This window comes from Ursus americanus, chromosome 9 (assembly GCF_024610735.1).
Source record: "Ursus americanus isolate L20-20 chromosome 9, mUrsAme1.1.p, whole genome shotgun sequence".
Classification (NCBI taxonomy): Eukaryota; Metazoa; Chordata; class Mammalia; order Carnivora; family Ursidae; genus Ursus; species Ursus americanus.
In genome coordinates, this window is record NC_142135.1 from 51121092 (window position 1) to 51136358 (window position 15267).

At 41.4% G+C, this 15267-nt stretch overlaps 1 protein-coding gene across 1 annotated transcript in view; it reads left to right on the plus strand.

Annotated features, from left to right (window-relative positions):
• The first annotated feature begins 298 nt into the window (after positions 1-298).
• The window catches only part of PAG1 (phosphoprotein membrane anchor with glycosphingolipid microdomains 1), a 136106-nt gene continuing 121137 nt past the window's right edge, over positions 299-15267 (plus strand). Inside the window, exon 1 of the mRNA XM_045806066.2 lies at positions 299-779. The gene's annotated coding sequence lies outside the window, so the exon portion shown is untranslated. The remainder of the gene's footprint in view (positions 780-15267) is intronic.

Sequence of the window (15267 nt, forward strand, 5' to 3'; positions counted from 1 at the left end):
CTGAGTTAAACTGGCTTTTCTGGGCTTGCCCAGCACCCTAAGGACCGCTTAGAGTAAACAGTCGTTTTTAAGGGACAATGGACTCTGGAGACAAATTCAACCACGCAGCTTTAGGTTCACAAAACCAGAGGCGGGAGACTTCCTGTACCTTCCCGCGAGGGAGCGGGGCGCAGCGCCCGAGTCCGCCCCGGGGGCCCCCACCCCGGCCCCGCCCAGCTCGCCCCCTCCCCGCCCCTCCCTCCCCCGTGACGTGCAGCAGCGGGCCGGGATCATGCGCACTCGCGCCCCGCGCCCCGCACTGCTGCTCCGCCTCAGCGCTTGTCATTCTCCGCGGCGCGGCGGCGAGTGCGGACTGCGGTGTTGGCCCGCTAGCTCCCCCGCCGGCGCGCCCGCGATGTGACCGACCGCCCGGCAGCCGGCTGGAGGCTCTGCGGGTAACAGCGCCTCGGTTTTTCCCTTGCCGCGGTCCTCGTTGAGTCGCCATTCCCTTGGAGCCGGAGACACGCACCAGGGGTTAGGAGCGCCGCACTCCGGGGTCGGTGGCATCTGCAGCTCTCGGTCCGCGCGGCCGGGTGCAGCCTCAGTCGCCGCTGCAGCCGCCGCCGCCGGGCGGTACGCCCTGGCGAGTGCCCGGCCCCCGGCACGGCGGAGCAAGGCGGCTGGTGCAGAGCGACAGCGCCTAGCCTTGCCCCCGCCGCCGCCCGGGCAGTGCGGGGCCGGCAGGGTTGAGCGCCGCGGAGCGAGTTCCCCTCGGAAGCCTCCCTGTCTCCGGCGTCCTGGTAAGTTGACTGTAGTTTCTGAAGTTGGAGGGAGCCATGGGGAGGGGAGGTGCGTTTTTATTATCTTCATGTGGGAAGCTGGGGGTGGCCCCTCTTGTTGGGAACCGGGCTCCGTCTTGGCGAGTTCAGGGTGCGAAAAAGCGGACACGGCACGCGGGGAGAGGCATTCCAGGGCGGGCTGGCAGCAGCCTCTGACGAACGTGCCAGTTGGAAATGTGCTGTGAGAGGACAGGTGCTCCGAGGGCATTTCGCCTGCTGCTGATTGCACGTTCGGAGCTCCTTGACTGTGTGTTTGACAGTGGAGGGTGCATACAGGGTCTTGTTACCTCTATTCCAAGTCCTCCGGGGAGTGACTCCTGTCATATTCCTGGATGCGACAGGTCTTTGGGGATGGGAGCTAAGTCATTCCTTCCCAGCCCTTCGGCTTCCCGCGCATCCCACTCTACTCTTCCCCTAGGCAGAAGTTGCCAACGTTTCCCTAATTGGAGCCCAGTCCTTTAGGGAGAAAACAACTTGGAAGTCAATACGGCGTTTTGTGCCATAAGGCAAATAAAATGAGAAATCCGTTCATTGTATGTGATTTCATACATTTCAAGAATGTGGGCAAGTCTCAAAGAAATAGGATTCAGATGATGACAGTTGGGTTTCACCCTGCCGGTCCTGCGCCTCTTATATAAGCCTCCCGGCGGGATAACAGTCTCTGCAGTGGCTGCAGCTGTGGCTCTCCGTTCCATTTGTTTAAGGTCCAGCTTGAACAGTATTTAATGAAAATGCTGACATGATATAGCGTCCTGTAGTTGGAAACAGAGTGCACTCTTCAGATTGGAGTGTCTTCTCCTAATAGGTAGCATGTGAGGAAAAACCCAGTATATTTTTCAAGGCGGCTCCAGGAATTAGACACATAAATCATGTTTTAAAATAGCATGCATTGTGCAGAGAGCTTGCAGAGGACCCTTTTTGAACACATCCCCTTTGTTTTAGAAAAAGTGGAAATTGTTCATCCCAGACATTTGTTGAGTCTGAAAGTTAAGTGTACTGATGGGCTTAATTATCTTAATAAAGAGCGTGATTTATATAGGTAGCTGTCCTGTCCTACTTTGAAGGATAGGATTCTATAACCTTTCTTTTTCATCTGTCCCCTAGAGATTCCTTTTAAGTAGAGCAATAGATTGTCATCATTGATGTTTAATATTTGAGTCAATTAAATTTGTAAAAGGAATACTTTGAAATACATATGGTACTGCTATGACTGTTAAGACTGAGTGTAAGAAACTAGGAGAATTTTCAGATTATTTGGTATCAAAGTCATTAGCTTAACATAACAGCATTAAGACTTCGTGTGTGTATATATATATATATATATATACACACATACATACACTCACATATTCATATATATATATATATATTTAAATTTGGACTTGTAATAAATATTTAAACCAAAAGTCATGGGTATGTTTCAATGTAAGATTTATCTAGGCAACCTTTAGAAAGAGAAGTGATTTTATTTATGGTATTCCAACACATAGAACAAGACGAGCTAGTTATAGGCACCACATTTAAAAGCATATCATAGGTTTTTAAAGAATCCTAGGATTCTTCTTATTTCAGAAGTTGAAAAGTTAGGCAACACATTGTTGTTTGTGAGAGCATCCATTGCTTATGTCTAGAAGAGAATACATACAAGCATGGGCCCTCAAACAGACTCACCCCCCCATCAGCACTGTTGCATTGTGGTTAGGAGGATAGACTAGGCAGCTGAGCACCTGGCTCTCGTACCATCTGTTTGAATCTGGGCAAGTTACCTAAACTCTGTGCCTCAGTGCCTTCATCTGTAAACTGGGGATGAGAGTAGGACCCACTTCACAGGGTTATGATGAGAATTAAATGAGTTCATAGATGAAAGCCTTTGAGCTATTAAAATGGTAAAATTATTATTGCAATGAAAGGAAACCCATCTTTGAATACCAGGGACATTGAATGGCTGCTGATGGAGGCTAATGGAAGCAGCTCACATGTGTAACAGGAGAGAGGATATAAACATTTATTAAACACTTTCTAGTGATGCAGACCAGCTGGGGTTTAATTTACTGTCTCCCTCAATTCCTCACTGAGGTGGGCCATTTCTTCTTCACCTGGGAGATGAGGAAGCTGAAGCTCAGCGAGATCAAATCAGAGTTGGGATTTTAACCCATGTCTGTTTCTTTCAAATCCTGTTCCCTTGACCTTACTGCCTCAACTTGCAAAGTGCTTTTTCTGTCTATTCTCCTTTAATCCTCATAATAGTAAAATAAAATAGGTGCATTATTATCTTCAGTTTACAGATGAGGAAATGCAAGTTAAGCATTAAAGTATACAAAGTGCTTAACAGCACTCACAACATAGTTCTCCAAGACTGGGAGTTATTATTATTACCATAATTATTATTAAATAACTTGCTTAGCCTAGCACAGGGTAGGTGCGCCAGCTGGTAAAGTATGTTTTCTCCTTCACTTTCAAGCGGAGTCCATTGCTTTTTACTTCCCCATGCATATATTCAGAGAATCATTGGGGGGAAAATGGTATGTGACAGTTCACACCGGAGGATGGTGCTCTCTGGTTTGTTTCTGCCTGCAGATGTGGTTGCAGTGATACACACACCCTAGAAAACCAGCATGGGCAGCTGTCATCTGTCCACAAAGAGCATCATACGTGAGCATGAATTCAGTCCCAGATGGAGAACAACCGTGGGGCAGAGAGAGAAAGAGAAAGGCCTTGTACTTTCCCGCACATTTTACTGTATATTCAGAAATGGAAATCATTTATATTTTACATTAAATAAGCATGCTTCTTCTAAGGCCTTAATGCCAGTGTCACGGGAAGTGGTTTCCAGGGTGCTTTGTGAGCAGTACTTTGTTAAAAGTCTGGTCCAGAGCCTGTTGAACTTCTCACTTGACTTCAGAGGTTGGGAATGATTGAGATGCCGTGTGTGTGTGTGTGTGTGTGTGTGTGTGTGTGTATCTTTCCTAGGTTATCATCCAGATACTACATAGTGTTCTGGCTCTGGTAAATATTTATTCTATTTTCTGGTTGTTAAGACCTAATTGCTATATAAGGCACAGACTGCTTGTAGACCGATGTAACCTCTTAGCTAATGTATTCTACCGCTGAAAGTACTTTGGGACAGATGTTCTAAGTTGGCTTTCTTTTTTTAAAAATCAAGACTCTGTACAGCATGGTGACCATAGTTAATAATACCATATTGCATATTTGATAGTTGCTAAGAGAGTAGATCTCAAAAGTTCTCATCACAAGATATAACTGTGTGGTGACAGATGCTAACTAGACTTACTGAAATCATTTTGCAGTATGCATATATCAAATCATTAAGTTGTACACCTGAAACTAATGTAATTATGTATGTCAGTTATATGTCAATTTAAAAAAAATCAAAACTTTCTAAGAATGAGCTTTCAGGAGAGTGCCTCAGTATGCCTCGGGACACAATCCCACAGATATAGTGTGCCAAAAAGAGCCCTTGCCATCAACAGCCTCTTCACATCTTTGAAATATCTTCTACTTCAATTTTATTTTTCTTTAGTTTTTTTCATTTTTTAAAATATTTATTTACTTATTTGACAGAAAGAGAGCACAAGCAGGGGGAGCAGCAGGCAGAGGGAGAAGGAGAAACAGGCTCCCTACTGAGTAAGGAGCTTGATGCGGGGCTCAATCCCAGGACCCTGGGATCATGACCTGAGCTGAAAGCAGATGCTCAACTTACTGAGCCACCCAGGCGCCCCCTTCTCGTTCAATTTTAACCCTCCTTGTCAGAGTACAGATATTCCCTTCTACTGAATCTATATTTCAAATGCTCCTCTGTTCTGGGTTATTCTATAATTGAAGTCTTCCTTGATCACTTTCGTGACTTAAGCTGGGTCCGTAATTTAGTTTTAACTAATTCTTTAGAATTTATATAGCTCTGTTTTATTTCTCATCTGTGTGAACTATTTATTGGCTTATCTGTAGTCACCTATAGATCTCCAAATAACTTCTCTGACATCAGCTTTCTCCCGCTGTCAGAATATATATGTACAGGAAACACAAGGTAATTTTAATATGGATAAAGTGAATGAAGATCATTTCCTCTCCCTAGTCATATCTACTGTTTTGACTTATCTTCACTTCTGGCTTGGGGAGTTGGGAGCTGATTCTGTTTCTAGAGCCCTTGCTTCATACAGCCATGAGAGATGTGTCAGGGAATTATACAAGTTTCTGGTTATACAAGCAAGCAGTTCATATTCAACATGGCTGAGACAGCCCCTCAAGGCTGGGGCATTACTGAATTTGAGGACTAGGGGCAGAGATGGGGGGGGACAGCTCTCAGAATGATTTATCTGCCACATTTCTAGTCCTTATTAGTCATGCCTTCTGGATAAGAATTGGAGTGAATAGTTAACACACATCACTTCCCATGTGCCAGCTGCCATGCTAAGAAGTTTACATGCAGTATTTACTTTAATCCTCATGGTGACCTTATATGGTAGTTACTTTATTATACTGTTTTTCAGAAGTGGAAACTGAGGCCTAGAAAGGTCAGGGCATCTGCCCAGGGTCGCATTAGTGAGTTTTGGAGCCAAGAATGGAACCCACGGTTGTCTGACAAGGCCTGGGTTCCATACAGTATATTCTGCATCTAATTTTGGAGCGTTCATGATCGTTCAGCTGTGCTGCATAGGTGTCCTATATTGTGCTTCTCAAAATAACCCCATACTATCTCACTTGGTTCCCACAATGACCGTGGGATAGAGCTAAAGAGATGGTGGGAAGGCCCATTGCCCACCTTCTTGCCCATAACCAGCATCTGGCATTGACTACATAGGTAGTATCCTCTCCATGTGTTTGTGGAGGAAGAACTTAAGCTTAGTTCATACAACAAGCTTAGAAAAGAAAACCACATGTTAGCATTGTGCAATAGGAAGTGTAAAGCCTTCCACCGATGATGGGACCCAGTGGAGAGGCACATTAACTTTATTTGTGTTCGGGTCACATACTTGTGTCACTCTCATTAAAGGGGAAGTACAGAAACCTGAGATTTTCTCTGGTGATTAAAAAAAAAGTTTATAAAAAAGTATCAGTAATGACGATCACTGCAACAGTGTCATATGCTATTCACAGTGAGACTATGGTTTGTAAATTAAATGAATACATGTGTCTAGCAAGTAAGGATCAAGTGTGTTGTCTCAGAATAGGAACAGTGCATCAAATCTTCTATACCTGTATTAAAATCTAATTCCAGCCCAAATGTACAATACAAAGACAGAATTTATGACCAACTTGTAGTATTTTTAAAACCCTTCCTCTGAACCTTACTTTCTCCATTTTTTCTTGATTTCACATCGGAGTCAGCATTTGTTCAATAAGTTCTTCATATTCCTTGGGTTTTGAGTTATTATTTTGTTGTTGTTATAACATTTTGGCATATTGTGTTGATGTTTCATCTGCTCCCCCTTCCTTGATTTTATAGGATTGTACAATTTTTAAACCTGTGAGTGACTAAAAACTTATGAAAAATCAGTTTTCTAAATATAGACACTATTGCAAAGGATAGGGAATTTTGGCCTGACTGGAGGGCCTTTACTTAAATTACAGAGCACTGGAAGCCCTATGAACCTTATGGAGTAGGCAAGTAAAAAAAAAAAAAAAATTGAAATTGACCAGCAGCTTTATACCTTTCTCTACAATTTCATAGGACCCAATATCTACATACCTTATCCCGTATTCATTTGCAAGTGATCAGCTTCAGTTGATTTTGTAAAAGTCCCAGAAGGTGTGACTAAGTCAACATTGTTGTCATCTGTCATTCTAGTCTTCAGAGGGCTCCCAGTGTTGCATATGTAAGTCTTTCTGTGGATTTATTCTCTAAGTAATGAAAGGTAATCAGGTAGGTCTTTGGACATCTAGTCTCACTGCATTTGTGACTCGATCATTACTGTTAATATTGCTTCTGCTCACTCCGGCCCTTCACCCCCGACCATACCCATTCCTTTGTCATTCCCATTAGGGTTGAACATGCTGAAGCAATGGGGAAACTTTAATGTTGAGGCCACTCATGTTATAAGTTAGAGGCAATAAAACCACACAACACAATGATTTCTTTTTAAATTAAAAAAAGCCAAGCTGTAACACAGTTGTACACAAGAATACTGCAACCTCTGCATTCAACACTGGGGAGTTGCAACCACTGTGGCCTTATTATTTTTTCCCTGACACCTTCTAAGGAGAGCTGTGAACCTCTAATTCACACATAATCAATCACTAGCAGCTTGGCCTTGTTTGAGTCAGACTGAGTTGGAATGATATTTACTCATTAATGCATTTACCAGATACATATTGACAGGATACCAGGCGTGTTGTTGGATGTTGAAATCTCAAACAGAAGAATCCTTGCACTGCCCTCCAGAATCTCAGCAGAATGATGGGAAAAAGATGCAGCTGTATGAAGCATAAAAGATGCTGGGCTCTGTCAGGCATACCTGACTCCAAGGGGCTGAATCTGAGTCTGGCAGGCAAGTCAGAGGGGGACAGGCAGCTGAGGATGGGGGTGGGCTGACAGAAATTGTTCTGAATGGAGGGCCCAGAGAGAACAGTGCAGTGCAAGTACCAAAGAGAGCAGGTGGCATGTCTATAGCACAGCTGGTTCTATGTGCCATGTGGCTGGTGCACATCGAGGGCTGTGGATGAGGCCAGAGATGGGGAGTGGAGACCAGGGCCAGTTTAGGAAGGGTCATGGGGACCATGCTTGGTCCAGATGAATTTGGACACCCTAGATGGTTCTTTTAGAATGATTACTCTGGGTGTTTTGTAAAGAATGGGGAGTGTAGGGTGGGGGGCAGACACAGAAGCCCCATAAAAAACAAAAACAAAAACAAAATGTTGAATGAATCCTAGTGCAGGTTTAAGGTCTGAACTCATACCGATAAGAGTGGGGAAAGGTGGAGGGATGAGAAGCAGGGAGGGGATGGTGACTTGGAGGATGACTCCCCAGGTCTCTGGCTTGGGTGACTGAATGGAAAGAGGTGCCATTGGTCATGATCGGGAATACAGAGGATGGTGCAGACTGCAGGGGAAGCTGACGAACTGATTGGTGAGTTTATGTCATGTGAGGTGCCAGAGGCTCATTCAGGGCTCGAGATTTAATTGACCATTGTACCGGCCTGTGGTTCTGGAATTCAAGACAGAGGCCGAGCTGAAAATAAAAGCTTGCACATCTTCTGTGTGTTTCACATTGTTGTTGAGGTGGTGGTGATCTGCCTGGGAGAACGCGTGGAGTGGGGAAAAAAAAAACAAAAACAAATGAGGGCCTAAGTGGCAGGTGGAAGAAAAGGAGATGGGCTAGTGAGATTCAGTGAGGGAAGTTTTCGACAAGTGCTTGGACACAAAGTGGCAGAAGCCCGAGGCAAAGCAAAATGAGGTGCGTGATGGAATGGGGGCTGTGTAACAAAAGGAATGAAATAGAAGAAAGCAGCGAGCAGAGGGAATGGTCTGCCTGTTCACTTGCTTGTATCTATGCAGATGATGGTGGCTGTTTCTCATACAGCTTTCTCTTTTGTCAATAAACGTGAGGGCCTACCATCTGGAAAGTGGGTGCAACAGATAAGGGTGAAGACTTAAAATCATGAAAAAACATGATCCTGGATCTGAAGCTGCATAGGGCATAGAATTGCCTTTCTTATGTTTCTTTTCCATTCATTTATCTCCTTCATTGACAGCAGGTCATGGGCACTTGGGAAAGTGGGAAGGAAGAAAGAGTCACTCTCTCGGTAGCTGAAGTGCTTGGTTCTTCTAACAGACATGTCTCGTTGTATCTATGAACACGCTGGGAGGAAAAGTGATAAATGGCATATTATTCGGCAGTTTACAGAACTAAGCTTTTATTGTGGTCATAACATCTTAAGAGGGTTTGGACCTTTGAACCAATCCTTTTATAGTTATAAATGAATCTTTTGGCTCATTGGTGTATTTGAGATATGTTGAGTATAGTTTACTCTAATTTTCACTTGTCATAAAAACAGGCCTCGTTGTATTATAGACAAACTAGAGTATTTGGGGATGATGGAAACAATGACCGTGTATTTTAGTTTATATCATACATGTTAGTCCTCACCCGTTTTGGCTTTAATTTTGACCTAAAGGCAGAATTACTCCAATTATAGAGATGAAAGAACTGAGATGCAGGGTTCAGATAATGGGTGGCGGTAACACAGCTAATAAATGGCACAGCCCCTAGGACCCAAACCCAGGCGTTCTGACTTCACATTCCAGGTTCTTGCCTGTGTCTTCGTGAATAGCTACTAAAGAAAAATTAGAGGGTGGAACATTTCAGAGATTGTTTTTATTAATCTGCTCAAAGCACCAACAGTAGAAACTGCGTTGGCTATGGTCTGTATTTGATGGGCCAGAGGTTATTTATGCAAATGCATGTAATTAAGGTGGACTGGGGGAAAATCTTTCTTCACAAAATGAGCATCATTTTCTTTCATTATCTTAAAAGCTTAAAAAGAAGCATAAAAGAAGTTATAAAATAAAAAGATTGAGTATTTTAAACTGCAAAATTATCATAGTTAAACCTGGTACTTGTGATGCAATGCAAATTTGTTGTTGCAACAAATTCAGTTCAGTTGTCGCAATGGTTGTTGTATGTGAGAAGTGTTCTGTGCGTACGTGTGTGTGCATGTGAAACAAAACCCAAATTAAGTTTAAGCTATTGGTTTTCCTTTTATAATATTATTCTTGTATATTCCAAATGCATTAAATGATGTAGCTTGCTTAATCTTGCCAAAGCAGCTATGATGTTACCCGTCTAATGCCAGAGTAGTAAAACATTTGTCTTGAGCATTTTACAGTTGAGCGGTGTAAAATGATGCAGGATACATCTAAAGGGTTTATTTTACTTTTACAACTTCTGTTTTGGCTCCTCATATTCTAAAATTATGATTTACCTAATTTCGCTACTTTAAATCGGATAGTAGCAATTAACATACAGGAACAGTAGAATCATGAGAACATGAAATTTTGTGACAGTTTGAAAAGTTTATGGTGCTGTATTTTTTTTTATTTCACAAAAAAATATCTATGAACCTTGCTAACCGGCAGTTTCCAGATGAAAGCAATTTCTAGCAAGTAGCAAAATGCTGGTACCCGTGCTTATCCTTAAATCTCAATTTCAAGCTTCACGGTGCCAATTTTACGTTTTAGCTTCAGTAGGAAAAGTAGAATCCAAGGGGGCTTAAGCTTTTGTGACATTTGGCGGGTTAATCTTTTGTTAATGGTGCTGATTTTTAAAAATAACCGTACATTTATAAATTTTAAAAAGTTTTATGAAAATGTTTGGCACCTCTTATTTCTAGTAATTACCGTTACGCTTGGTGTATTCTCGTGGCTTTAGTGCAGTGTAGTTGAGAAGCTATGTAAGAGGCATATGAAAATTTAGATAATAATGTAAAGTGATATGGTATTTTATATATGATTTTATTGCATTTTATATTTATAAAAATATGTGAGGAAATGCAGATGAAGGAAAATGAAAATTAATTTGGCCATTTCATGCCTCATGTATCCCAATTTCACCCAAAGGCAAATATGATAATCCAGGGCACAATGTTAGTATTCTGTTGAGGTGATTTGACACTACTGTATTTATTACCCACTACCAAGATAAATAATTAAGCTGCATTTCCTGCTAATCTTCCCATGAGTCTATATTTTAATGTTATGTACCAGGAGTTTTCATTTGCTGAAAAGAATAATTGAATTTTCTTTACCTCTTTTTACTTCCTACTGAATTTTGTTCAGACATTTTTATGCTAGTGTACACTTTGACATGATAGAACATGTCTAAATTAGTAATCTAATTTGAATACCATAATTATGTGTATAGTTAGAGCTTGATTGAATAGAGTGTTTTTGCATATCATGTATATTCTTTCTCTTCATGGATTTAGGAATTATATGTTTACTATTCAAAGTCCTAAACCTGCTTATGTTTACCAATAGGCACACAGAGAAAAATAAAAACATTATTACAAACAGAATTTAAAAGATATGCTTCCTTTTCAAAGGTTAGGAATTGACAGGTAACTGGCTACTGTAGCTTTTTCTTGTATATAAGAGATTGATAAATGCAGGAGTGGTTGAAAACTAGAAGAGTGTCGTATGTAGTGCCCAGATTGTTGGTGTTGATGTCAGAAGCGTATGCCTTTATTTTTCTCAGTAAAAAATAAAGATGCTTTCAAGTGAAGTATTAAGAATCTTCATAAATGTTCAAACATATTCGGATGATGTTAAGAATATTTTCCCTTTCCTTCATTATGTAATAGTCACTTTGCCCAAAATGTGTGTCTTAAACTTTAACATCAATGTGAAATGCTCAGTATCTCCAAAATAGGATTAAAACTAAAAAACAAAACAAAAAGACCCCCAAAACTTTGGAGTCTCATTAAAAGCATACAGTATGGGGGCACCTGGGTGTCTCAGTCGTTAAGCGGCTGCCTTGGGCGCAGGTCATGATCTCAGGGTCCTAGGATCAAGCTCCATGTGGGGCTCCCTGCTCAGCAGGGAGCCTGCTTTCTCTTCTGCCCCTCCCTGTGCTCCTGCTCGCTTTCAGTTGCCCTCTCTCCCTCTCTCAAATAAAATCTTAAAAAAAAAAAAAAAAAAAAAGCATACAGTATGGATAACAGCTTTTCAGGTTTTGTCCTGGGATATTTAGAACAGGATTACTAAACACTATGGTTGTTGAGAAAAATAAAATAAAACACCAAAGTGTTAAACTTACACTTACTTTAATGGCTTCTGCCACCAAGGCTCTTAACCTTTCCCACTGGCTGAGTGATTTGCTAATAGTGGCATGTCAGGACCCGAATTATTATAGATCTTTTCTTTTAATAAATATTCAATAGCATTTTCAAAATTGTTCTCCTAGATACAATTCATAATAAACAGCCCAGTGCTGGCAATGAACATGCTTCTTTTATACTGTTTTATAGCCACGGGCCATTTGGCATTTGGACCCTTCTCTTATGTATTTTCACAGCTCCACATATCCTGAAAACTGTCAGCCTTGGATTAGAATAAGCCTTTCTCATCTCCACAGTTACAGGAAGAATAAAAAGAATGTTCTCCTTTTCTTCTCCCTATAATATGCCAAGGCTTGTGGTCAGAAAATCATCATTTCCTAGTCATACGCTTTTTCTTTCTTGATGTTCTCACTAACTGCAGAAAATGATAACACAAAAGGCGTTGTTGAAATGTGACTGCGTTTAGTTTGGGTTGATCTGTCTTACTCTCTTTCTAGTGAGAGCTGTGGTTCTCAGCTGGGGGCGGCTTTGTCCTGCAGGAGACATTTGACCATGTCTGGAGACAGTTTTGGTTGTCATGACTGGGGAGAGGGGCACTACTGGCATGAGCGGGTAGAGACCAGGGACGCCATCCTACATTCTGCAGTGCACAAAACAGCCCGCTTCGGGGAAAAAGTCTTTGACCCAAAATGTCAATAGTGCTGAAGTTGAGAAACCTTGAACTAGAAAGTAGGGAATGTCTGTTTACTTTTTTTTTCTATTGTTCAAGCAAATGGAAATGTGATAGACGGTACTTGGAAAGAAATCGTTGCAATCAATATAATCATTTATTGAGCATTAAAGGTCCTGAAAATACAGGGCAAACCGTGACATTGTCCCAGCCTCAGGAATTTATACTCTGTTTGAATATGACTGGCAAATAAAATACTGTTATTCAATGTGATGTACGCTGTACGTAGAGGAATATATGATACATTAAAAAATAATTTTGATTTTAGTTGCTAAATATAAGGGACTATCCAGAAGAAATTTATGTTCTCTGGCTAGATGTAAAATTAGTCACTTGTGGGTAAAATTTCTCATTTTCCCTTGATAGTGAGGAATAGGTCCCCTTTTTTGCCTTTCTCTTCATTTCAACTGATATTAATTTGAAATATCAGGAAAGAAGAGGCGGTATTGACATCTTTTTAACTTTTTAACTTTTTTAACATCTTCTTTGAGTTATAATTTGCATGCCATGAAAGTCTCCTGTTTTAAGTGTACAAGTCACTGGGCTTTAGTAAATGTACAGAACTTTGGAACTACCATCACATTCCAATTTTAGGGCTTTTCCATCACCCCAAAAAGATCCCTTGTGCCTGTTGTGGTCACTGTATTCCCACGGTCAACCCCAGGCCACCAGTGCTGATCTTTCTGTCTCTTTCTCTTTTCTCACTGTCTCTATAGATTTGCCTTTTAGGATATCTCTGGACATTTCGTTTGGGATCTTAATTTTTACAAGGAAAAATGTAGTTTGTTGACTTCTTTTTGAAGGTTATCATGTTTATATTTTTCTTATTACCGTTGCCACACCCTGCTACAGTGCAGGTTTGAGTATACTTTGTTATCAGAATTCTCAGATTAACCAGGTGAGAAACGTGGCAAAGGAGAAGATAAGCACGTATGTTAAATGCAGCGTATGTGCTACATCAAAGAGTCCGGGGTATGCCTGTTTTTCAGCTTTGCCCAGTTTTGTTCCCTGTGATTCAGTCTACTAAAATAATGTCATTGAAATCATTGATAAGCTGACTGAGGTCAGATGAATATTGCATGATGTGGGGAAACTACAAAAGGATTAAATCCAGAGAATTCACCTATCTGGAGAGTTGTGTAGGGGGTCAGCAATCCCTTTGGGGCCATGTGTCTTTCAGAGTTCAGATTTAGAAGGGTAATATAGTTTATGTACTGTATGTTATGTAATAGTTCCTTGTGATCCCAGGAAACCGTAATTTCTGTAGCAAAGTGGATGAATATTCACATTTAAGAGAACAGAGGATGACCAAATAATTTGATGTCAGTTCAGGTCAGTTTTGGAGTAAATTCATTTGGTAGCAAAGTAACAAAGAAACCCTGTTTTCAGAAAATTTTGCATTTCAAAATTGTGGGTAAAGTTTTGTGAACTTGCTCAGTGTATCCCAGGATATTACATCTCAAATAATTGTTCCTTCCTCTTTCCCACTCCCACCCTCCCATCCCCTCTGCCACACACACATTTCATAGCATTTAGCCCTGAGTATACTTATCTTGCTTTCACATCATTAGCTTCCCATCAGACTTGACAAAATGCCAAGTTAGCTGTTCAATTTTGGTGGAACAACGCCAGGTATGGATGTGTTATGGCTGCCAGATCTGCATTCTCTTGTGGTTTGTGGTTTCACCTCCCCGTTATAGGCCTGGATCGTAGCCATGTTCATTTACTCCAGAACCCCTGGGGCCCAGGGTCCCAGAAGATGAAGATAGTTTTGTGAGGTCAAAAAGATATCCTTCAAGAAAAATCCAAAGGGAACAATAGAAGCTATCACTGCAGGTAGTGCCAGACTCATGCAAAGTAACCCTCATACCCATCCCAAAATCTTTGGGCAGTGAGATGAGAGATAAAGACATGAAGTGTAAAACAGTGTGCAGTATCTAGTGTTCTCAGCTTGGGAGTAAGATGCTAGTACAAAGTGAGATACTGCAGACTTGTTCGGATTTTTAAAGAATTCTGCATAATCTTATGTAATTTGCCTAACGGTACTTAGCGAGCCTTGTTAGTTTCTTTTTGTGTGTATTTATTTTCATATCTGTTTATTTCACATCTTTATTCATTTCCAGATTCCAGTGGTGGTACTCAGGAAATTACAACTGTATGGCACTGGGGTTTAACTAATTTTCCATGGCACTCCTAAGTGGCTATGAACGTGAATGCATATTTCGATCCATGTGTAAAATTTGCTCTTGCTTCATGTGAGTATGCGTGCTCCCATGGCAATGTTACTTAGGCAGAACATACCGCAGATTGTGGGACCCATTTACCAGCAAGGGGGACCCAATTTCTGTAAATTTGAGGAAAGAACAGAGTGTAGTATTATACTAGCCTTGGGGGAAAACTGCATGTGTATAGGGACACGGAAGAAATTTGCCTTTTGAGAACTCAAGACCATCATCAAGTAGTAAGTTCTTGAAGATGAATGTGAGCTAACAGCTGAGTGAATAAGGTAATTGCCAATGTTTCTATAGGCATTCAGGAGCATGTAGTAGGGGTTACTTTGCTACTGTTACCTCTTTTTTAAAGTTCTTCATTGCTTCAGTGTAATACCAACATTTCCTCTGAGGGTGAACCATCAATATGAAAAGACATTGAATCATTGCCCTTGGTAGTGGAAGTACGTCCCTCGCCTTTCCCATCAGCAGACTTCGTTCTTGGGTGTCCTGGTTTACACCTACCTCCTACTCCAGCAGCAGCCTCCTCGCAAGTGTCATTTTCTCTCCTATTTCCCAACTTTAAAGAGCTAAAGTCCTGCTTTGGTTTTGCACCTGTCTTTTCTTGCCAAGCATCTTCCTGAGTTTGCAAGCATTTCTTCTTCTTACCACATTTCCTGTTGTTAAAGAGCTGACAGCCCACAGGGGCCTCACAT